The sequence below is a fragment of the Solanum lycopersicum genome, chromosome 8, assembly GCF_036512215.1.
Source record: "Solanum lycopersicum chromosome 8, SLM_r2.1".
Classification (NCBI taxonomy): domain Eukaryota; kingdom Viridiplantae; phylum Streptophyta; class Magnoliopsida; order Solanales; family Solanaceae; genus Solanum; species Solanum lycopersicum.
In genome coordinates this window covers 58,119,032-58,144,955 of record NC_090807.1, presented here as the reverse complement: position 1 = coordinate 58,144,955, position 25,924 = coordinate 58,119,032, and the positions used below count along the sequence as shown (strand labels likewise).

General features: G+C 32.6%; 2 long non-coding RNA genes and 1 other non-coding gene across 21 annotated transcripts; 2 read left to right on the top strand and 1 right to left on the bottom strand.

The window, feature by feature from the left end:
• Positions 1-5,828: 5,828 nt before the first annotated feature.
• Positions 5,829-23,109, top strand: LOC101248410 (uncharacterized). 19 transcript variants are annotated; one of them, XR_003247662.2, is made up of 9 exons: positions 5,829-6,346; positions 11,019-11,097; positions 14,787-15,949; positions 16,031-16,076; positions 17,731-17,877; positions 22,098-22,343; positions 22,424-22,505; positions 22,587-22,730; positions 22,804-23,109. It is a non-coding gene; the product is annotated as an uncharacterized lncRNA (long non-coding RNA). The 19 variants fall into 19 exon arrangements; XR_011211224.1 differs by lacking the exon at positions 16,031-16,076 and adding an exon at positions 6,712-6,767 and having other exon boundaries at positions 5,850-6,346; positions 14,787-15,070; XR_011211223.1 differs by lacking the exon at positions 16,031-16,076 and adding an exon at positions 6,712-6,767 and having other exon boundaries at positions 5,850-6,346.
• LOC112939997 (U6 spliceosomal RNA) lies at positions 7,606-7,710 on the top strand. Its single transcript, XR_003247963.1, has one exon. It is a non-coding gene; the product is annotated as a U6 spliceosomal RNA (small nuclear RNA).
• On the bottom strand, positions 18,141-22,255 carry LOC112941975 (uncharacterized). The gene is made up of 2 exons (XR_011211227.1): positions 22,117-22,255; positions 18,141-18,360 (listed from the first exon to the last, which is right to left on the bottom strand). It is a non-coding gene; the product is annotated as an uncharacterized lncRNA (long non-coding RNA).
• Positions 23,110-25,924: the final 2,815 nt, after the last annotated feature.

Genomic DNA, 25,924 nt, shown 5'->3' with positions numbered 1-25,924 from the left:
TTGTAAAAAGGGACCCCCTCGCGCCGTCGCTCGGCTTTGGCTTTGGCTTTGAAAAATGATCGAGAGATTATTTTTTGGACAAAGTTTATTTTAATTAGGGATAATGCACAATTACCCCCTCAACCTATGCTCAAAATCTCAGAGACACGCTTATACTATACTAAGGTCCTATTACCCCCCTGAACTTATTTTTTAAATAATTTTCTGCTCCTTTTTGGCCTACGTGGCACTATCTTGTGGGTCCAATGATGGTTGACTTTTTTTTTCAAACTAGTGCCACGTAGGCTGAAAAGGGGTAGAAAATTACTTATAAGATAAGTTCAGTGGGTTAATAGGACCTTAGTATAGTATAAGTGTGTCTCTGGGATTTTGGACATAGGTTGAGGGGTACTTGGGCATTATCCCTTTAATTATTTAATTAATTAATTAAATGGCCAAAATATTTTCAATTAATTAGTTGATAACAGAAATGCTTTCAGTTATTTAGTTGAAATTAACTGAAATGTTTCAACTTTTTAGTTGATTAACCAACCCGACTCAGATTCACGCGCAACCCGTTTGATTTAAAAACTTTCTCGTTTTATTTAAATTTTCCGCCATTTTGAAAATGACTATTTTGAAAGGTTGCAACTTTCAGGAACAGTCAGTACCATTTGAAAGGTTGCAAACTTTCATTAATGGTCTTGGAATATGAAAGGGTTGTAACCTTTCGGAACCTGTTCCTCTTGCCTATAAATACCATTCAATCTTCATATTTTTTCCTTACGAATTTTTCTGATCTGTTCTTCTTCCTCTGCACAATAATTACTTCGTGTAATTTACTGTTGTTGAGTGGTTCGCTGATCCCAGAGTTTTTGATATCTATACTCTGGTGATTGAGATCATTTAACCCTTGGAGGTCATATTCCAAATCAAATCTTGAATACTTGAAGAGAATAATTTCCTTAAGGAAACATTGTGAGTTCAACGGACTTGATCTTTTTCTGTTCAAATTTTTCAGATTCTGGTACGTTACAAATTTTAGTTGTTCTTAATTAATTTTGTTCATCTCTTGTACTGATTCAATAAACTTTGGTTACTTCGTGTTTCTGCAAAGTTTTATCAGAATTAGTAATTTTATTTCCAAACGCAGATTGGCAACAGTAACAATCTCAAACTTTTTGACAGGACCTATTACACACTGTACTATTTAATAGTGTATTTTAAAGATGTATAAGTGCCTAACTAGACAAATTGTTATTTATAATGATATAATATTTACGATTTTACATGAAAACGTACATATCTTTGAAATACACTGTTAAATAGTGTAGAGAATGAGAAATACTACGCAAAATTTGGAATCATTACCTCAATTTTATGAATTAAATAAATCAAAATCACTCTATCAATATTTAAGTTGGATTTGATATTACTTAACTAATATGTTGGAGAGCTCTTCCTCATCATCAGCTGCTGACATAGTGGTTGTAGCATGACATTAAATGCTCATGGTACCAAGTTCAGACACAACCAATATCACTTAATTATTCCTCTTTTTATATCAGTCAATTTACTTATTTTAGCCATTTTGTGGACCCAGTTCAATATTCTCTTGTTTTTATTTATGTATGAATGAATAATATTTCATCGTGATATCGTTTATTTAGTTAAATATTAATAAAATAGAAATATTTTGTATTAAGTAAATATATTTGGCATACGTTTAATTATTTTATTTCTTTATTATTTGTAAATCACTTTATATTTTTAATGTTAATATTAGATCATTAATCTTATTAGTAAAAAAACATATGTCATTACATTTAAAAAATTAAAAAGTACTAAAATTAAGACAATTCAAATTTTATTCGTGCGTCATAAAATTTGAAAACCAAAATAATATATTATTTAAAAATTATGTGAATTTTATACATTATTTTAAAAAAAAGTTATATATTAAAAGATTAAGCGATTCTAAATTTCATTCATACCATATAAATTAATAAAATAAATAATATATGTTGAGACCGTGCTAACACGGACTCACGCATCTAGTATCATAAGAAATTTCCTTAGGACTAAGGTCATATTCTTTTTCTTTTCCTCTATTCGATGTTTTTACTTTTAAATAGAAAATAAACAAATAAAAAGACATACTTACAAGCTCAAAAGAAACCACAAGATAAATTTAAATAGCTTAAACTAAAATTTAATACATATAGATATAGATTTTGCTTAATAGGTTTATATATATCGGATACTTTAAAATAATTTAAGAGATATTTTGGATTCTATTAATTTGTGAGATAAGCACTTATGTCATTAAGTTGATGATTAATGTGTTTATGTCATAAACTTTATCTCCAAGTATTAATCTACTTTGTCCCCAAAGTTTAACTCCTTTATCTCCAAGTAATTCTCCCTTTACCACCAAGCTATATTGTGTAATATGTTCTCCTCTACTGCCTATGCTCCTCTATATATAGTAGTTGATGGAGTTTTGAGGAAGAACAACCAAGTGAAGAGTAAGATGTAGTCAATTTTAAACTTGCTTTATTTTATAACATTTATATTTTGTTGATTCTTTGTGTTTTAATTTAAAGGCTTATTTAATTATGGGGAAATATTTTACACTGCTGAAATAGTTTCTTAGGACAGTGTCTAGCATAACCCAAGTATTATATTTATATATACATATATATTACTTAAGAATATTATTATAGGAGTATTTATTTTAATTATTATATTATTATTTTGATATTATATTTTCCCCGTCTATATATACACTAGTAAACTTGTTTGCGCTTCGCTTGGTCTTAAAAGATAGTAAAATATATATTTTTTAAAAATTAAATGGTACAATTTTTATCTATATATTTATCTGTCTATTTGTTTATCTATTCATTTATTTGCAGCTTCTAACAAAAACATAAGTAATTATTTTGATTCAAAAGAAATTATAAACTTGAAAGAAATTATTGAGAGAATATACAAGAAAATAAATAATGCAACATCATTCTTATTACTGTATTCAGTAAGAAAACATGAAATCACTGTGCAATTTTTTGAACTCTTATCGATATCCGCTCCCACAACAGATTACCGCCTTCATCTTATTTTTTTTTAAATCAATTATTATGAATATAATAGCACAGAAACATAAAACTTAAAAAGCTAATGCAATCATTAATGTATTTATCATTGGGCTATAATATAAAATAACAGTAATGTCATGAATGTGACTATTAAATATTTTAGGGGCTATTATAAAACTTGTGGGAATAATGAAACTAAAGATCCATTGAATTTTACTTTCAAGAAATTTAAAGTATTGACTTTTTAGTTTCTAACATTGTATATTTAATATAATTGAGTGTTAAAAAGATATTTATTTATTTATTACTGTTTTTAATATAACATATTAATAAGAAAAAAATTCGAGAAAACCCTTCAAACGAAGAAAAAAGAAAATTGTATTTCTTGACCAAAGAGACACTGATTTTTTTTTCTATTTCTAGCTATGTTATTATATATAAATTTGGTGATAAATCACTATTCAATATTGTAGTATCACATTAGTTAAATATATGAGATTCAATTTTATTATATAGTGGAGATGTGAGAGAAAGTGATCTAAGATTTTATATGTTATATTAAGATAATGAATAGATTAAAATTTGTAAAAAGACTGCTTTTTGTATTTCAGCTTCTTGCTTATACACATTATGTACAAGACTTCATATTTTATAGTCAATTATCTATTATTATGTAGGTAATAATTTATCTACACGATTCTATAATTTCATTCCTAAATTTTTGTCATATACAATTTTTTAGAAATTGGAATTGAGCATCTTCAGTATCAATAAGTACGGTGGAGACTTAATCAGTTTTTTGTTAATTCTACTTAATTCTTCCGAAAGGAGAAATTTTAAAATTGTGTGAAATTCTATTTGAATTTTATATATATATATAAAACTCAAATATAAATTATAAAATACGATTGAATAATTAGTAACTTCACCCAATTGTGACGAACTCTTCTTAGTCTTGAAAAGTTAAGTCTTAATCAAAATAATATTATAATGTGATAAATAAATCTAAAATATTACAAATACAAAACAAATAAACTCACATCATCAGTAAAATTAAGTATCTAGTAATCTTCACTAAAATGTAGGAAAAAAATTATTACAAAAAAAGAAAGAACAGAAAACAGTTAAATACATACCTGTGCTCCATTTAAAAGTTCCTGCAAAATACAAAAAAAACAAAAACAAAAACTCATTACAAATGAAACAAATTACCTATCAACCTTAAAAAAGTTAGTTGCATCGTCACTACAAATGAAAAAAGAAGAAGATATTATCGGAATTTAAAAAGAAAACAATAAAGATATATATCTTTAGACTTTATCCATTTTGTATCTATGTATGTATATAGCTATAGCATATGAAATGATTTATAACTCCGTTAAAAAATATTTTATTCTTCATATAAATATGATGAATTAGTATGAAAAAATTGTAATGGCCAATAAATATGGATTATTAAAGATTGTAACGGTAACATCATTGATCAGATTAATTTTTCATTAATTTATGAATATTATATTAATTTAATGATTAAAAAATGAGATAAAATTTTTAAAAATGGACAAAGATGTTTCCGGCTGCTGCTGAGTAATTAATTACTCCTATTTAGTGTGATTATTTTAAATTTATTAAAGTTTTTATTTTAGAAAAAAATTAGATTTTGTTTTAATTAAAAAGATAATATAGATTATTGCAAATGCTGGCCATTAAAGACTGTTACTCAACTATTCTAGATTCATCTATATATAAATAAAATAGATAAACAATTAGTATCATCAAATTAAATCGATACACATGCCAAATACTAAATATTGGGACTTAATAATAATATATTAGTCTATTAATATCATCAATGACATATAATATAGAGAGTTACTTGATAACATATTTATGAAAATTTCTTTAATACCAAATAATTAGGACTTCAATCAATTAAAATTTTATCTTATATTATATTACTTATGTCCAGATTTATTTATCTCAAATTGGATCAAATTTAATTTGTTTAGAACCTAAAATAATTTTCTGTTAGAAAATAAAATTAGAAACTCGAATGAATCTAATGTAAGTGGACTTTTGGTATGTATCCATTATGTAAAATCAAAAGTCACGAACTTCCATAAAAGAGTGAAGCACGACAAAACCCTCGGGAAGGGTAAAAAAGGAAAAAAAAATTGTCGTCATGTTAAACTGGTTTAAATTATTTAGCGTTTGATCATAGATTTGAGTAAAATTTACCATGTGTTTGATCATGCTATTTGAAAAATATATTTCACTTCTTTAGAAAAACATGATTTATACTCATAATTTTAAAAACTATCAAAACTAATCATAAATTTGTATTACAAGTCAATTGAATCTTCGTTGCAACAATAACAAATAGTGTCTATGACACTAGAGTCATGATAGTTTGAAATGAGTGCACATCATTTTATACATTGTGAAGTATACAAAACACATGACTCTGTTACTTTGAGCTGATTGTTCATCATTTTGTCAACAACCATATTATCATTTAACATTCATTGAATATTTCATTATTTTAATATTCACGTAAAAAATTGTGTAATATAATACAAACAAGAGTATTTTTGTAAAAGATAAAAGTTAGTATAAAATTTTAATTTTTAAAAAAACTCAAACAATAAAATTTGACGAAATATTAAAAAAATGATTATTTGAGAATTTGAAATATTTATCAAAATATTTATTGCTAATGATATGAATAAACATTATTTGGGAAATCTAGGCCCAAAAAGGAAAATTGGTTTGGTTAGTTTTTTGTGTTTTCCAAAGGGCAAAATCAACTTGACGTTTGAATTACCCACTCGGACTGGACTCTGGACTACGTAGTAGCAGAGCAGAGCAGAGCATTTGCATTCTCCTTATAATCTATCGAATCTTCATCTCCAAATCCTAATCTTCAACTTCAATATGGGAAATCGAATTGCGAGAATCCAAAACGAAACGCCATGGTTGATCTCTATGAAGGAGCTTCGCATGTTGGGGGCCTCAACCTCGCTGTATGGCTACACAGTTCAAGTGAATCCTTACGACAGTACAGAGATTCCTGCTTCCCTATTCCTCAATCGCAATCATCAGTATGGAATGCCCTCTGAGATCGTCATATTTACAAACGGAGCTGAGGTCAGGAGAAGTTTAATCTCTCAGGATTTCGTTAGATACGTGAAGATAATACTCTCTGTTGAAGGTCCGTATCTTGTTGTCAGAGGTGTCCTTCCTCAGGTCCTCGATATCTGCTGGTTCTGGTGAGTATAATTAATTTAATTGCTTAGGCTCAGTATTAAAAAATGAATATCTTCGGAAAATCTAGCTGTGTTTGGGTTAGTTCTTTGTTACAGTGTCATCAGGAAATATTGGTGATATTATTGAATTCAATGTTTGGTGTATTTTCCTTATCAAAAAGTAAATTAATTGTATATCATGCATAGTGTGTTTTGAAATAAGAGAGGAAAAGGTATGATATAGGAATGAAAGATTAATTTGATTAAATTAATCACTCAGTTTATGTTTTGAAGGATCAATCATTGATCTTCAATACCTTCAGCTAATTTGATAGTCTTTATGAAGAATGAATTTAACAATTTTACCAATTGAGTTTTGAGTTTTGTAGCTAAAGAATGACAATTGAATGCTGAGGAACATATGGGATCCAAAGCCTACTTTCTGGTATGATAGTAATTAACATGGACTATTTGTTTCCTTTTGGTTTCTGCTGAGTAAACTTGAAAAACTGTTGTGTTTTATAAATCAACCATTGAACCGATTGTGTATGGGAAAAAGCTTGAAGCTTTTCAATATTATTCTGGGACTTTTGATAAAGATGGATTGACTTTGGATTAGAGTGGATGGTATATTTTGAGGCACCAGGATGTGTTTTATAGGTTGTGTTTGTCTAATTTGCACTATAGAATGAGCAAACGATGGTATGGATTCTTGGATCGCTCGCTAAAGGAACTGAATACCTAGCATTCAATTGGATTTGAATTATATGGGAAGCAGATGTCGGTTAGCTGATATTTGCCTGTTGTTTTTGTTAATTATTATGCTTCTTTGAGATCTGGCTTTCCCAACCGGACAAACTTCTAGGGAATAAAATGGCTTTCCCCTATTATGATTGACTGATTTTTCTGAAAAAGATATCTGATACCGGATAAAAAATGTAAAAGGAAAAAAAGCTTCTGTAAGAAATTCATTCTAGTGGTCAGAGTTCCTCATAGTGCTGGACTAGGGTCTTTGTTAAGGCGGGGATCAGAAGAATTCACTGTGTTCTTTTGTTTCTTGGAAATTGATTGTTATTTGAATGATGAAATGCACGTTATCTACGTTATAATAGTCTGTTCCTTTGATATTTTCTTCGGACTTATCATCATTGAGTTTCAAAGGCTTTGGCCGTAAAAAGAGTCATTTTGACTAGTTGTGAGGATTTGAAAGACAAGCTAGATAAGAATATTGATTGATTGAAAGAAGCAACCAGTGGTGCGACTTGGTTAGTCAATTCTCACATGCCCCTTCCGGGACATCTGATAAAAATTGGAATGATACAAAGAAAATTAGCATGCCTCTTGTGCAAGAATGACAACACACAAATCACGAAATGCTCAATTCTCACATGAAAGGCACGAGTACGAGACTTTATAGAGCATGGTAGGCATTAAACTAGTATTGGAGGACTCTCATATGAAGGATTTATACTCATGCGTAGTCCCACTTGTTCCTGTTGTTGCAGTGCTATGTCTGAGTATAATAATTTGAGTTATTCATCAGTCAAACTTTCCCATGTAATTAACTTGTGTAACAAGATTTTAGATGATATAACAAATGTGAATGACATATTGATTGGTAGGTCGATCACTTGAGTGGTATACTGGACCGTTGAGTGTTCAAGTAGAGCAATTAACTAGTAAGGAAGATAAGGATAAAAATCTTATGGCGGATAATAAAGAAGCAATTGGTAAAGTGGATAAGGAAGAAACTCTTGAAGAGGATGTTGAAAAAATTGATAGAATATATGAAGAAGAACTATCGAAGTTTGAAGAGGAACGAAATAGTCGTTGACAAAAATGAAATTACTAAATTGGGAAAATAATGTATTACAAGTGTAGATGTGGAGGCCATCGTGAAACGAGCAAGAAAAAATAACCCAAGTAGGTGTAACAGTTACCCTTATGCAACAGAGGTCTGAGAAAAGAGAAACGTGAGGCTCCAAAGAAGATGAAGAATTAAACAAAGAAAAAGAAGACTACTGAGCCTAGAGATGAAGATAAATGGATCCTAGAAAAAGGTCCTACTTCTCACTAGAAGCCAGGAAGCTAAACATTATTCCATACACTGAGATACTATAGACACTAGTTGTGACGGTGGATAGAGGAAGTAGAAGGTTGAAAGGAGAGAAAGAGCCAAAGTTCTTGACTTTTGATGGGCTACATTTCAAAGAGGAAAGGGTTCCTGTAGACGTGCCTAGGGAAAGCTTGAGAGGAGGGTCACTTCGCCTGACCCTATTGCTAGTTGGACAGCAAAGACCTGGTGTGTGAATCCATGGATCAGAGTATCAAGCATGGGTGAGTCAACTGCTCTTTTTTCAATTCCCTTGAGATGAATGGAAGATAACTTTCCATAGCTTTCACAAGTGGTCGGAGAAAGTTGTATTAAAAATGCTTCAGAAGAAAGAAAGAACTGGCTAATGAATGTTACTGCAAGTAGGGAGACTCGGCTTTAAGAAAATTACATATCGGTACAACTTTTGCCAAATAAGATGAAATAATACTATGATGAAGTACATGTGAAGAGAAAAACATTTCTGCCGGAGCACCTTGTAACAAGAACCTCAACTTTAACGTGTGTGGGTTGGGGTCAGGTGGGGTGGAGGGGGACTTAAAATAGCCAGTGCTGAAGATTATTCAATGTCTAGATTGCTTAACAGTTTCTAGTAGAAAATTAGTATTGAATGTAGTGATTTAGATTTATTTAGTTAGGTTTTATTGCTGTGGTCATGACTAGAATTGTACCTTATGAAAAGTTAAAGGCTATGTACTTTGAATAAAGTGAATTATTCTTATTATGTTATGATATGTATTGCACAAGATATATTGATAGTAGGTGTGAATATTATTGGTGTTGGACAGATGAAACTGATGCTTTAATCAAGTTTCTCTTCATTGTCTAATTCCTGAATTTTTTTAAATGAAAACACATCATAAAGGTGAAATTGTCATTTATTCCACCAATGATTTATTCACCGTAAGATTGAAGTCAGATGCATTCTCACAGGTTTCATCAGCTCAAATGATCAACTAATAGTTTTTCTAACCAAGTCCCTTCGGCTTGGTGGACCTTAAATTCGCCTGGTGCCTTTGACTTATATGCTTTAGGTTGAGGTGCAGTGTTGAAAATCATGCTGAAGAGTGAAGATTTTTCTTTGTTGTCTGGATTGGATTGCTTTAAATTGCTACATGCTTAAATCTGTATAGATTGAGTTATTAGGTTTATATTGATTGCTGTGATTGTACCTTGATAATGATATGTAATTAAGCGTAAAACAAAGCTATTGTCTGTGTAATTAGCATAAATCTCAATAGGCTTGAGGGAAAAAATCAAGTACTTCAGTTGAATTCTCTCTAGTTCTTTAATTCTCTCAAAATCTCTAGTGATAATGGGTAAGTAGAACTTATATGTTGCCACACAAAAGACTCGGTCTTGAATTTCCGTTTCTGTGGAACTGTGGAAGATGCAGGAATTAACTCACTAAGGGTTAAAGAGATTTGGAGACCCAAAGTGATGTGGGAGAAAAATGATATAAATGATTAGGAGGTGCAATAAATGTTTACTTCGTTTGCTTAGAGCAAGCAATTCTTGTGTTTTAGATGGGATCCTTTTTTTTGTATTTTAGCATTTTTAAAAAGAAGAAGAAGAAAAGATGAGACCCGTTTTTCGTCTATTTATTTTTCCTTACTGAATGAAAGGTGTTATTATTTTCCTGTTGGTAAGGGATTTTAGCACTCCATATTTTTTTATACTATCAGTCTACATATAAATACTTCTTCCTGTCTCTGATATTGTCTTCCTCTTTGTAAATAAGACAACCTTTTTGTCTCCCTAGCGCATGGGCCGGGGCAATGCAACTATTATTGTGATATCAAGAAGATTGCAAAGAAAAAAGGATTTTAATACTCATAAAAAATTGACTTAAAACTACATAGCCCTTCCTTTATCTTTTCTCGTATTTGATTAGTCTTTTGCTCCATTTGTAACTTGTACAAAGCGATTAGGGTGGTAAGTGGTTTATATATGGATGATATTTGCATCACACAAGATTCAGGCTTGTTGAACTTAGAGCTGGGGTAAGTGGGAATCGGAAGCTTAGGAATGAGGAATTTAGCAAGGTGGACATTGACTAGAGACCAGATCAGCTGGACTGAAATTTCCAAAACGATATTGGTCGGGTGTGCGATAAAACTAGAAAGGACAGTTTCTGTATATTCCATCCTTGGGCATATGCGTGATGTTGTACTTGCTTCTTGATCGAAATAACTAGCGTCACACAGACCTCATTGAAAATAAAAGATCTCTTATTAGGTTCAGAAAATTTCAGAACAAAGTTACCTACTTGTTGCTCTTAGGAAAGATCACTCTCCATCATGTCAACATTTGATAGGAATTAGGTTCTGAGCTTATTAAAGTAATGGTCTCCTTTTCTTTATCATCATGTTATTGCACCTTCACATGTATGTTATTGCACTTTCTGGATTAACTTTTATTAGTAAGATTATGCTTAGCATGATTGGCTGCATGAATTGGTAAATTTGATAATATAACTATTTTAAGGATTTAATTTAACTTGCTCTTAGTGGTCACTTTTTCATTCTAAGACTCTGGCATGAGTTGATTGACTTCTGATGATTGACATGTGACATGGCTTAGGGGATGTGGTTTTCTAGGCCGAGAATACAGCGGAAGGCAAGGTGTGACAATCATGAAATGCAGAATCTCCAGGCTCTTGGTACTTATTTTTTTTATAGTGTATTTGATTTTGTTTTTCCCTCTTTTACTACTTATGGGAGTGATGAATGTTTGATCCCTAGAGGACAACCATGTCCAGCAGCAGAGTAGTATCACTTCAGTTCAAACAGTGTCTAGATCTTATTGCTTTCTATAAATTTGTTCTTGGAAACTTGCGTACTGATTGCCATAACATGCTTCTTAGTTCATGTTCTTGTTAATATTGCGATTAAAACTTTTTCTGTCCCTTTCGGTTGACTGTAGAGTGGCAATGTGATTTGTCATTGCGCAAACTGGGCCATCCATTTTGTCTCTCGATTATCACCAATGTTTTTCCTCACCTTGTTAGTCTAGTTCAAGTAGTCATGACAGTTTGGTCATTTAATGGTACATATTATGTTTGAATAAGGATATTTACTCTATCCTATATTCGGTATTGGGTTTACCTGTCATGCGCTTTAGGATAATAGCTTAATAGAGATGTTTCGATACAGTTGCAGTGTCACTTCTGGCCTTCTTGTGTCATGCCAAATAAAAGTTTGCTGTCTCTTTTCTTCTTTGTAAGCTTTATTCATGCATTTAAAGATATGACATCTTCATATAAACATTTTCCTAGACTCAAACACCCTGTAAATCAGCAACAGCCATATTTAGCCACTGAATTCAGATGTTACATAAAGAAGTTTGTCAATCTAGATAATATAAGGTTATTTAGAAGGGAGCTAACTACCAAAATATATATTTTGATTAACCCATCACCTGAAGAATCGTCCCTTTGTCTACATACCCTTACCCATTCAATGGATAGAGTTATATTTGATATGGTTATGTCCAAAAGTAGCTGAGATTGGTAGATGTTGTCGATCATAAATTTCAAATAAAGCCCTTTCCATCATGTTCACGTCATCAACTTTTTCTAGTTTATTGTGAACGTAATCATTTGTTTGAAAACTACGGAAAGTAAAGGAAGGGAAGAGAAGAGAGGAGATCAAGGGGAAAACACTTGTTTTTGCCTTTTGGGGATAGCAAAGCAAGAGTATTTTCTTTGTTCGTTTGGTTTGATTGAAAAATAAAAGAAATTCGAAAGTGTACATCTTTTGCTTCTGTTTGAATTTAATGCATGGATTCTATGAGAAAGTGCTATGGTTGCATCAATATAACGACATTAGTGAGTTGGTCTTGAAATGATTCTAGCATTTTGTTACATCCAACTACACTGTAAATAGTGTGTGTTAGAATAAGAATATTTTTATACAATTCTACTTAGAATAGAAATAGGAATAGGAATAGCAATAATAAATAGTATCCTACTTGGTGAAGAATTGTATTATAGTCTCTAAATAGGGCTTTTATATAATAATGTATACACAACAATTCAATAATATTTCTCTTATACTTCTCACATGGTATCAGAGCCTCTGCGAACTTGATATAGAATCAAAGAGCTTTTGCTGCCCGCAGGTGGCTATTACCCCTATATGCCGCCCGTTTGGCTAATGATTATATGCATGAACCCCATATTCAAGGAAAGAAAAACTCAGTCAGATTAGTCATCGTGCGTCAATTTTCAATGAGTTTCTAGGGTGTTTTGTGTCATCCCCATATGCATCGGTATATGTGTAGCACCGTGCCATCTTTTCGGTGACTACTTTTTCATATCTAATTTGTGAAGCACCATGCCATCTTTTCGGTGGCTATTTTTTTTATATCTGATTGCGTAGCACTGTGTCAGCTTTTCGATGACTATTTTTTCATATTTAATTTGTGTAGCACCGTGCCATCTTTCGGTGACTGCCTTTTCATATTTTATTGGTATAGCACTGTGCCATCCTTTCGGTGACTACTTTTTCTTTTCATAGCTGATTTGCGTAGCTCTGTGTATTTCCTCGTACTATTTTTCACAATTAATTTGCGTAGTACCATGAATTTTTTTTGAACTGCTTTCTCATATCGGAGAGGCATAACATTGTGTCTTTTTGGTGACTGCTCAGATTTGATTTGCGTAGTTCCATTCATCTTTTTGGTGACTCCTCAAATTTGATTTGCGTAGGGTTGTGCCATCATTCCAACCCTACCCATATAATTTCTTTTTTTCAGTAGGTTCGTGCAATAATTCCTACCTTACCCATATTATTTCTCTTTTTTTATTAGGATCGTGCCGTCAATTTGACCTTTCCTATATAATTTCTAATTTTCAGTTGGGTCATGCCATTGTTCCAACTTTACCAATATAATTTTATTTCTTAGATTGTAATTATTTTCAACCATCAAATCTAATACTGTTGTATGAGCATGTTTTGACCAGTTTTTTGGTGACTTTCTAGTTTAATATCGACTCGTCTATTGATTTCAACATGAACCATATACTTTATACTAGATTAGATCACTATCAGGTGACCGCTGCATCGTGAAGAAGTCTATATGGAGCAAGCATCTAATTTTGTTGCTTAGAGGGAGTTTAGTAGCACTGTATGAACGCAAGTCACTCTATGGTCTGAAATAAGTCTTTGCAAGCTTGGTTTGTGAAGTTCAACACTGTTATTTTATCACTCTGTGTTTTATTGTCATTATACATCAAATTCAGTATTTCATGAGAAGACCTAGCATATTGAGATTGATTTATATTATGCATCAAATCCAGTATTTCATGAGAAGACTACAAACATTGAGATTGACTGTCAATTTTGTGAAGTCGAGTGATCAACTTGTAGATGTCTCACCAAGCCCCTCATCGGTCCTCGTATTAATTACATTTGTAACAAGCTATAGGTACATATGATTTGTATGCACTAGCTTGAGGGAAGTGTTATAATAGGAATAGGTATATACCATCCTACTTAGAATATGAATATGAATAAGAATAGTAAATCGTACCCTACTTGGTAAAGAATTGTATTGTAGTGTCTATATATAGGATCTTTATATAATAATGTAGACACAATAATTCAATAATATCCTTCTCCTATATTTCTCAAATGTGTACCTCCAAAAAATCTTTGCATTCTTACTGTGACCAAATCTACACAATTTTGATACTAAATGTTGGTCATCTAGTGGGACAAATGAAACATTTTCCAAATATGGCAAGACTTTTTCCACTCATTTTTTTGGACAATGATCAAATAGAACTAAAGCTTGATAGTTTCACTACTTTCCTCGCAGATGATGCAACAATTAGCACTACTAGCCTCATACTGTCGTCTAAATTGCATTTGCAATTTGCATTGCTCAATTGCCACTTTCTATTTTTCTAATTCAGTGGTGTCCGTCCTCCTTGCTCTTTCGTGGTTCTCTTTCCAGGTTGCATTTTCTTGCTTTTATTCTAATGATCAATAGAGGCTTCCTTGGGAGTAGGATCTTGTGCCATTGAAAAATCTCATCTTGTTAAGTGACTCTTTTGTATATTCAATTTTGATTGCTTCAACTCTCTCATTTAGAAGTCTAAGATCTCTTTTTTTGCATCAGACCTGAACCCAAAGAGACTGAAAGTTATTGCTTCTGTTGAAAGCTTTTATGATAAGATCCATCTTTTAAGCAGAAGTTGAACTATTTTCTCTCATCTTTCCTCTCATAAATATCTATATGTGCATCCAATGATAGTGATTTGTAGAAATAGTGCAACAAATTTCAACTCGAGTGTTGTTCAATGGTGTATTTGATGCCTGTAACTTTTGTTTTTCTTGTGCTCAGCTGTAAAGACCAGCATTTGATTTGGATGATTTGAAGCTCGTTGAAGCTGACTTGGAAGAAAACATACTGGGGACTATTTCCATTGTTGATTGTGTGTCCAAATCTTTGAAATTATCTAGTATCTACTCCTCTCATTTCTTTTGCTGCTTGTGCTGACTTAAACATGTCTAGTACTTATTTCACATCTCAATTAATAGCTCTCTTCTGTAAGAGTGAAAACAAATCTTCCTTCTTTCAAATTGAAGATTCTCCTGATATTATGTGCATCTGTCTGACATGCTTGGGTATGTTGAATTTACCCTTTTTCTCCTTTTTTTTGTTTTGTGATAAGTATGCATTTTATTAAAAACTAGATGGTACAGAAAAAGGTACAGTACTTAACAGCAAACTCTGTAATTCAATACTGCATATTATCTCCTAGTAAGTACAAAAAACAAATACTTATCCATCATATCTAAAAATAGTGCTATAACACCAAAAGTACAGTTTTAATGCATTTATTTTTTACTCTAGAAATCTTTAACTTCTTCCCATCAAAGCATGCCATGTTCCTTTCAAGCCATAAGGTCCACATTATGCAATTGGGAATAGTTCTCCATATTGGTTTTAAGCTCTTTTAACCTCCTGTTTTCCACACTTCAAACAAGCTACTAATTTTCTCTGGTAACACCAAAGGGTATGCCCTGCATTATTGAGCTGGTGAAGGGGCATAGTAAAAATATTTCTTCTTTCACTAGGTGAATAGAAACGATATGTATAATAGTGTATGATGTTAGAGATTGTAAGAAAAACAAATGTGGAGCTGGTGGTGCAAAGTAAATATTTCTTCTCTCTCTAGGTATAATAGAAACAATAAGTATAATAGTGTATGATGTTAGAGAGTAAGAAAAACAATGTCCATATTTGATATCAAGTATATAAGTAGTCATAGCATCATAAATCAGAAATACAAGAAGAAATGAAAGAACTGATATGTCATTTGAAAGATTCAGGTATTAGTCCCTTCGTTGTTGCAATCATGAGCCTGTGAGTTGCTCTTCTGTTTTATGCAGATCATTGCCTTCCTCAGATTGACTCATTTAACAGCCTGCAATTATGTGAGCAATAGAAGTCATAAGCTGGAATGGTTTTGAAGCACCATTTTAGCATGAGCTGAAACTGGGGTTTGAGTTTTTGTTCTTGACTTAAAATTGGTGATTTTATATATAATTTTATCATCTATTGTTCCTAATGTTTAATTTCAGTGGTGGAAGCATAACTTAAAGTGATAGATAGAGCACTGATAGACAGGTATTTGAGGGGTTCTAAACCTACGAATGGACACAAGATAGTGTACTAGTGTCCCACTTGTTATTTGCTGATTTTAAACCCGTCCTATTTGATACTGAAGTAGATCAGTTTCCATGCTTGAGGCATGTAGTGATATGAATTCAGATGGATCCGGCTAAAAAATAAATCGAAGGAATAACATTCTGGTAGACGAGCTTGAAAATATAAAGTATATTCTGAGACCCTCAATAATGGTTGAATTGCTTCATGCAACTTAGGTTTTTCATTGGGTGCGAACCTAAAAAGATTGTGTTATGTCGAATCACATTATTGAAAAAGTTGAGAAGAGGGTAAAAGTATGGAAAACGAGATACTAATTGAAAAGCAAGAAAAGATATAGACCTCGAGTACAATATCTTGCCCTCAACCTATTTATAACAATGACATCTTGAAACGTGGGAAGAAAAGCGACTGGAGAGGATATAAAGCAAATTCTTATGGAACACGAGAGGAGGAAGAAATACCGTTTAAACTAGAAGGTGGAAGATCACCATGTAGATGAGTGTTGGGGTTCAGAGATCTTAAGGTTTTTAGTGAAGTCTTACTGTATAATAGCAAATGGATTTAACAATTTTTAGTAGGTAGACTATTTTATTGAGATTGATCATCGCTGACCATTATGAAACTCAACAAAGGAAATGGAGGACAACCAAATTTCTTGGTCATATAGGGTAGCATTATGGAGAGGCATCTTTAAGATTTGTTTTTATTAAGATAATGAACGATTAGAGATAATTATAAAATAGGTGACAATGTCACAAGAATGGAATATTTTCATTACCCTTGCTTGCTAATACCCTAGCAATCCATGGGACAAATATTTTCGAACACAATATTTGTTGATTCAAAACCATTCTCATCTTTGTTGATTCAAAACCATTCTTATCCAGCATCCTTTTATCTTTTAACAAAAAAGAACAAGGATAAAATAGTGAAAGGAATATATTTTTGAGCCCTATTGATTGGTTGGGATCCTTCTAGTGATTGTGATTTTCTGCAAACAAATACACAATCTTGCCTCTAAAATCTTCGAATAACTTTGAGTTATCTTTTGTTTCAAGTAGTTCTATGGTACCACAGGATTATAATAATATGTTGAGGTGAAAATAGTGTTTCCATTTGTTCTGCCGAAAGCAGTTAATACCACATATCTTACCCTTGGAGATATGTGCATCTACATCACTTGCTGGACACCCTTAATCAAATCAAGAAAAGGTGCCTGCTAAATGTAAAAATTTGTCTAAACATAGCACAGGAAAGTATTAAATGTAGGATTGGAATTTCTCAAATTACTAGCGTATCAGACTGCTTATTTTTCTGTATGTTCTAGTTACACATTAAAATTACTGAAATTTGAAAAACACTAGGGGGTCTCTTTCCATTTGTTTGTCCAGCCTTGGTCGACAGAGTTATCCAGTACCAGTACCTGTGTTGGTGGGAGGTAGTAGGGACCTTGTAGAATTGAGGTGTGTGCAAGATGGCCCGGACAGCGTGGTTATGAAAAAAATCATTGAATATTGCAGCTGTTTACACTCAATAAGACTCACTTGTTTATGCAAATATCTTCTAATGGTGTACTAGCTGAATTTCATACGGCCTCATGTTTATTTTGCAGGAAGCGGTGCCACACACTTTTCTTCTTTTGACGTGTGTTGTTCTTCTACTGATACGCTAGTTGGTGGTCTATGAGACTATTGGATCCTTCCATTTTCAGCTACAGTTCTTTTTATCTCCTGACTGGGGGAATCCATGCCTAATGGAGGTAATATTTTGTCTGCGTCTGTTTTCTTTTTTCTGATTAATGTCCTTCAGTTTTTCTGTACTTAAATTTTCTTTTTTTGATTAAGAAAGTGTATAGCTTTGTGTACTTGATCTCTCATTTCTATCTATGCTGACTCTGTGTTGGAGCATATTTAATCTCCATCTGTTGATCAAATTTGACTGCTTGTTGATGCATATTTTATCTCATGTTACATATCTGCAAAAATCCCGAGATCATCAAATACTGACAATCTTGCTGCGAGATAGCCAACAATAATTTACATTCATGTCTGTGTTCTGAAATGCATCCCAAACTTTCAAGTGGTTGTACAAACTATTCGATCTATGTACATAGAATATCAAAACTTAAGGAATCTAAAACTATTCAAACATTTGTTCATGTAGAGAGTGCACCCACTAACAACTCTTCAGATGACAGGCCTGGTAAAAACCTTTGATCTGGTAATCACCCCTTTCTGTAAATCTGCAGTTCATAGATAGTATAAGCTTTCCTCACTATAATGATTGATATTGATATTCTTTTGTGCTTTTAAACCCAGTTTATGAGAATGAAAATGTTGTGCATAGGAAATGAAAGTTCTTGACTAGTATCGAGAGCATGGAAAATTTAAGTAGTAGAATGATAATTACTAACTTAAACATTTCGTGTTGTTAAGATGATCAAGCACTTATGGTTTAATCATAATCGCTAACTTAACTATTCTTGATTACTTTTGAGCTCAAAAAGAGTATCGTTGCTATTCACCTGATCTTTGTCGCAACCTTATGTCTGCCGATGTCACATTCTTTGAATCTCAACCTTACTATTCATCTTCTGATTATGTTGATGTCGCTGAAGTCTTACCCATACCTCACATCTTACCTATACCAACTTTTGAGGAGTATTGTTACTTCTATGTCTCCCGTGTCCATACCTCAGTTCTTACATGTACCAAATTTTGAGGACTCTACGGTTGCTTCTATGTCGCCCGCTGCAACGCCATAGCTCCTAACTTATCATTGTCATTTGTGTCCAACATTAGTCCCTGATGATTCATGTTATGCGTCAAACCTTATTCCTACTTTTGAGTTGCCTTATCCTAGCTAACCAATTGCACTTCAAAAGGGTATACTTTCCACTCGAAATGCTACCCCGCATTATACTTTCTTGAGTTATTCATCATCTATCATCACTTCATTATGCCTTTATATCATCTCTATCTTCTACATTCATTCCTAAGACCACAGGTGAAACACTTTCTCATCCAAGATGGAGGCAGTTTAGGTGAAACACTTCCTCATCCAAGATGGAGGCAGTCTAGGTGAAACACTTTCTCATCCAAGATGGAGGTAGACTGTGATTGATGAAATGTCTGCTTTACATACGAGTGGTACTTGGGAGCTTGTTTCCCTTCCTACCTTAGTTGCACGGACTCTTCACTTTTGATGTTGTACCCGTGTCGGGTTCTCCAAAAATAAACTACTTTTGGTGAATCTGAGACACATAGCTTCCTACAAGTAAATCTGCTGTTGGTTGTCGTTGGGTTTATGCAGTCAAAGTTGGTCCTGATGTTCAAGTTGATCGGCTTAAGACTCACCTTGTTGCCAAAGGGTATACTTAAATATTTGGGCTAGATTATGGTGACACTTTCTCTCCCATGGCTAAAGTAGCATCTATACGTCTTTTTCTATCTATAGCTTTAGGTCATCATTGGCCTCTTCATCAGTTAGACATTAGGAATGCTTTCACGATGATCTTGAGCAAGAAGTCTATATGGAGCACCACTTAGTTTTGTTGCTAGGCGGAGCCTAGTAACCTTGTATGTTGATTGCGCGGTATGGTCTGGAACAACCTCCTTGAGCTTGGTTTGGTAAATTCAGTAGTAATTTTGGAGTTTGACATGACTCGTAGTGGAGCTGATCATTATGTGTTTTATCGACATTTTTCACCAACTTTGTGTATTTATTTGGTGGTCTATGTTGACAATATTGTTATCTCTGGCAATGATCAAGAAGGTATTACTAGTTTGAAACATCTTTTTCAGCATTTTTGGACGAAAGACCCTTGGCAGATTAAAGTATTTTATAGGTATTATAGTTTCTCAGTCTAAATTAGGTATTGTTATGTCTAAACGCAAATATGACTTAGACATTCTCAAGGAGACAAAAATGATGGTAGTAGCTCAATTGACACTCATATAGATCCGAATGCTAAACTCTCGCCACAATAGGTGAAGCCACTTAGTGATCATGGAAGGTATAGGTGGCTGGTTGGTAAATTGAATTATCTCATCGTGACTAGACCTGACATCTCTTTTGGCATGAGTGTTGTAAGTCAGTTTATGACTTCCACATATAATAGTCATTGAGATGCAATTCACATTTTAAGATATATAAAGTCAGCTCTAAGTAAAGGATTACTCTTCGAGAATCAAGGCTATGAGCATATCATTGGATATATAGACGCTGATTGGGCAATATCACCCTCTGATAGACATTCTAATCTGGATATTGTGTTTTAGCAGGAGGTAATTTGGTGTCCTGAAAAAAGTAAGAAACATAGTGTGGTTGCTCGATCGAGTGCAAAAGCAGAATGTCGAGCAATGGCTGTAGCAACTTGTGAGCTAGTTTGGCTCAAAGGGAGAACTAAAATTTGGAGCAATCTATTAGATAGAACTTGTGTGTGATAATCAAGCGAGCCTTCTTATCGCATCAAATTTAGTATTTCGTGAGAGGACTAAGAACATTGAGATTGATTATCATTTTGTCAAGAAAAATATAGTCCCAGGAGATATTGTTACAAAAGAATTGTGAAGTCAAGTGATCAACTTGCAGATATCTTCACCTAGTTCCTTACCGGACCTCATATTAATTATATTTGTAACAAACTAAGTACATATGACTTGTATGCTTCAACTCGAGGGGAGTGTTAGAATCCTAGTTAGAATAGGAATAGGTATATATGATCCTACTTAGAAGAGGATTAGGAATAAAAGTATAAATAGTTAATAGTATCTTACTTGGTAAAGAATTACATTGTAGTGTTTATAAATAGGGTCTCTGTATAATTGAGACACACAATTCAATAATATTTTCTCCAATATTTTTCACAGTCTCAACAAGATTGGGGGCCCAAACTTCATAGAGGAACCTTAGTTTTTTCTAGTTGACATATATAAATTGAATAACAATTCTACATGTGACATCTAGATGCAAACCTTATGAAATAAGTATGTAAACGATGCAGATTTTCAACAAAAGATATTATATAAAGTTCGAACAATAAAATCTAGCTCTGGAATTTGAGAAGTTGATATAATGATATCAAAATAGTGTTGCGCGGACTTTGATAAGTTGATATAATAATATTGAAATGGTTTTTGACTTGTTGCAGTGCTTGAAATTTGAACAAGACACCAAAAAGTAAATTTAATCTTTTTTGTTAAATAACAACAATACATTTAACATTATCTTTATTTAAAAAAAAAAAGATTTTGCATAATGCAGAAGATTTGACCGTTTGTGGGACTTCAAAATGTTCAATAATAAGTGAGTAAATACTGCGAAAGGGGAATGTAAAAAGTAAATATAGGAATAATAATGTGAGTTCATGTAAATCATCAAAATATAAATGAGGCAAAAAAATGGTTAGCCATGTAAGAAAGGATACTACGATCATTGAAAACTTTTCCATTTCTCTTTTCAAATTTTAACTGGACATAAGATTTTCTTAACAATATATATTGGAATACATCTTTAGGAAAGATCCCCCCACCCCCCACCAAACAAGAAAGTCAGGCTCCAAGCCATTGCTTTAGTGGCCTTATAGTGGAGCCGGCCTTGTTAATATGAAGCGGCTACTTGGTTATTTAAGGTGCAGAACTTCTCCATTTCACACAACTCCCTGGTAATATTTTCTCCATTTCATACAACACCCTGGTAGCAACTTCTCTGTTCAACCATTCAATTTTTATTCTAAATAGTAAGAATTATCTGGGGAACAGAGGGAGTAACCTAATCACTAGACTCTTCTTTATATTTGTTGGCGTATATATACAGAGGTTCCATTTGTTGCGTGGTTTTTTATTATCTTTTAGCATCAGATAAGTTTGCTGGAAAAAAAAACCACTCACACAAACACATATTAAGAAGCTCTAGATTTATGGTGGTTAGGATTATCCTAGTGGCTCTAATTGTTTCAAGTATTTGTTAATAATTCAGGAATTAATGGGAGCTTTACCAGTTCACTTGTGTGTCCAACTATGCGTTACCATCACAAACAGAAGAGCGGCATCCGTACAGTACCAGAACTGTGTAGGCTAGCAAGAAGGAAACAGTTGTTCCAGCTTTTGCATACTGTTGAAAGACAGAAATTCTATCCACGTTTTGTTGCTGCAGGGTTGAGTATGTTCTAGGCAAATCCCCAATCGTACTGGCTGAACTTTCCTCATCTGTATCAGTATATGAGTAAGCAGCATGACTGTTAACATGGTGCAATTGAACGTAGTTCTCTTTCTGGTCTAAAGTGTCTGCATCTGAACTTGCAGAGTGTGTTTCAACTTTGATAACAGGGTTGCTGCTCCTTTGATGGTCCATGAATTCTGCTTCAAATTTTGCTGCTCGCTCTAGGTTAGCCATCTTTTGAATGCTCAGCCCTTGGTCAATCCAGTTCATATCTAGAGCATTTTTTATGTGGATGCTTTTAAGTAGGGTTGATATGAAGTTGGCACCAAATGTAAGTGCAACCAAAATGGAAAGGGAGAAAGGCTTCCACCAGTTTTTACATTGGACGGGTGAGGGTTTTGAATTTGACAGGAAAATGATGAGCAGGAAAATGACATAAAACATGGCTAAGTGAGTTGCTTTTGTCTCATAGTACTGGATTTGCTTCACTAGCCTGTGATTAATGATGGCCAATTCTTTGCAGGTGTTTTTGTGTTTTTCTAGGGTGTGGGAGAGTTTACTCCACATGCCATTAATCTGAATACTTTTGGACATAGTTGAAAACACACACAAGAATTATGTTCTTCTTTTTGAGGAAATTTGAGTAGGTACGGTTTATGTAGAAAGTTAAATTACCGTGTGTGAATACCTTTGTTACAACCAATTTCTTTGCAAGCTACTTCCAGACAAATTATATAAACTGCGGTCCTTAGAGTTGCTTCTAAGGTTGAATCTCCGATTAGAGGATTTGTACATCTAACTTAAATTAACAGAGGGAGTACTTTCTTTACTTGTCCAGGTTTGACTTGGCATATCCAGGTAAGTATCAGCAATCCTGGTTTTTCTTGTGAACTGTCTCAGAAATGTGGAGGGGGTTAAGAGTGTTGAAGTACTTAGCTTGATCTTATATAAAGGTGAAGTTGAGTGCTTTCAACTTAAATTAACTACAAATAATACATACAAATATTATTATTTTAGTCGTATTCAGTATATCGAATTGTGAGATAATATATATTAGATAGAGAAGAATGGGTTTATATATAAAAGAATGTGCTGATGTAACATCTTGTGCGTGTGCTATGTTTTTTTATTCTTATATTCTTGCTGAGAAAATCAGCAAGCAGCAATGAGACGCAACCTGGAGAATTGATATTTGACTATGATACCTTTCAGCTTAAGAAGTGTAACTACTGTTAAGTGTGAACTTGCAGTATCTGAGCATAGTTTTGTGATTAGCATTTGGTTTTAGTTTTGAGTATATTGTAGCATGGAGATTGTTGGGGAACAGTGAACATCGTGTATCATTTATACATGTGATGTTGATTTATTCGATACTTCCGATACATATTAGTTTGGTGTAGATACCCGGTGCCAGTAAATTGTTACCTGGAAGCAAGCGATTAGAGAAAGAGTTGAGATATACTTGTAAACGAAAATGACTTTGTGCCATTAGATTTATTATAGTAGAAAAAGAAATGAGATCTGACTATTTTGGTTCAAAGCATTACCAGACCTTGAATGGGACAATTAGCCTTTTACTCCCTTTGTTTATCTTTACTTTGATTTAGCACATCCCTTTTAGAGACGATGAATATAAGGGCAATTTTACGATATCACTCTTATTAATTACTTAAGTCATTTAAATGTTGTGGAATGAAATAGTATTTAGTAAAAAAGAGGTAAAAATAGACACGAAGTGATATTTATCTCTTTGGTTTTCCATACTAGATAAGTAATGTTGGATATATACTTTAATATATTGAATAAGTAAAGATAGATAGAGGTTGTACTAACCTAAGCGATGCTTCACATCGTGGAAGCAATTTATGTTATACTACATTCGTAAATTTAACTTAGAAGGCTTTGTTTGGGTGTTAACATCATCATATTAAATAGCAAATAACTCAAGTTGGTTAAAGGGATTCTAATAGCTTAATCTGTATTTGATTGTTACTTTGGAGTTATTTTATATGCCTCTTCTGTTATTTATTTTTATGTGCCTTTTGAAAAGATTGGACCATTAATAATAATCAACCCGTTTCCTAAGTCAACTTTCAAATTGCTGCTTATTTATTCATAAAATCAACAATATCAATCTGGAGTGATGTATAAGTAGGTTACTTTCATTATACAACACCGCGTTTACTAATGATGTATGAGGAATTTCGTTACGCATTTTTTTTTTAAAAAAAAGGAATTTAATTACGTTATCCCCCGTTTCTTGCTGCAAGACGCAATTTAATGGTTCAACATTAGGCACTATTCATGACTATAAAGATTAATAAACTATAAATCAGCTCAAAGGTCATAAAAAGAATCTTAAGGCGGCAAATTTAATTGTTTTTTCATCCATCCCCAGCATTCCACATGGCCCAATCCGGGCATTAAATATAGGGAAAATTGTATATAATAGCAAACTAACAACCTAAATTAAATGGAATAGCTAGGGTTTGATTTAATTGTGTTCCATAGTAAACGTTGGTAAAAATTTGCCAGGCGTCTCTCTCCAAGGAGTCTTGCTCGCCACTCTCCCATTCTCGCCTCTCTCGCTTTATACACAGAAGTGTATAATTTCTGTTTCTGTTTTGCATAAAGCGAGAGAAAATTGTATATACACATGCAAAAATGTATATCTTCGTGTTATACACTTAATTATATAATTTACAAACATTTTACTTCAAATATTACAGAGAAAAAGGCCAAAGAATTATACAATTGTGAATTATACAATTGCAGTGAAATACAATTTTTTCTAGCTTTATACAACAGAAGTGTATATATTGTGTTTCTGTTTTTGTATAAAGCGAGAAAAACATATATCTTCTTGCTATACACTTATAATTATGCAATATACATACATTTTAATTCGATTCAACTGTATGCAAAACTAATTATACAATTGCAGCGAAATAGGCCAGCGAATTATACAATTTAGGCCAGCAAATAATACACTTGTATATGTATAGCGAATTATACAGTTTTTATGTTCGCTATGGAGCGCAATTATGCAAAGTTTGTTATAGCATACAAATATGAATTTTTTGTTTGCTATATGTGAAAGTTGCCCTTTAATATATATATATATATATATATATATATATATATATATATATATATATATATATATATATATATATATATATATATATATGAAGGCATTTTTTTAAAAATATATACATTTATGAAGGCAACAAAGACAATTTTTGTAAAGAAAATTTCAAACTCACGTATAAAAGAATTTGATATTTTACACGTATATTAAAAAGTTATTCTCTGTGTCTCATTTTGTATGTTACCTTTTTTAGTTTGTATTTGTACTAAAAATGATGTAATTTTACCGTCTTATTCTTATTTAACTTTTTTGGAATTCAAATTTTCAATCAATGAATATGAATTAATTATTTTGATTAATTAATATAAACAATGATCATGAATCATTTACTTAGCTTTTCTAAGTTGAATTAAATATTTCAAGGCTAATAACTCACAAGGGTAAAATAGTTATAATCTTCCCCACTCCATCTAATTTGGTAAAGAACTCACTGCGATCTCTGGAAAAACCACACTTCTCCTGAAAGATAGATGAACGCATAAAACAATTATTC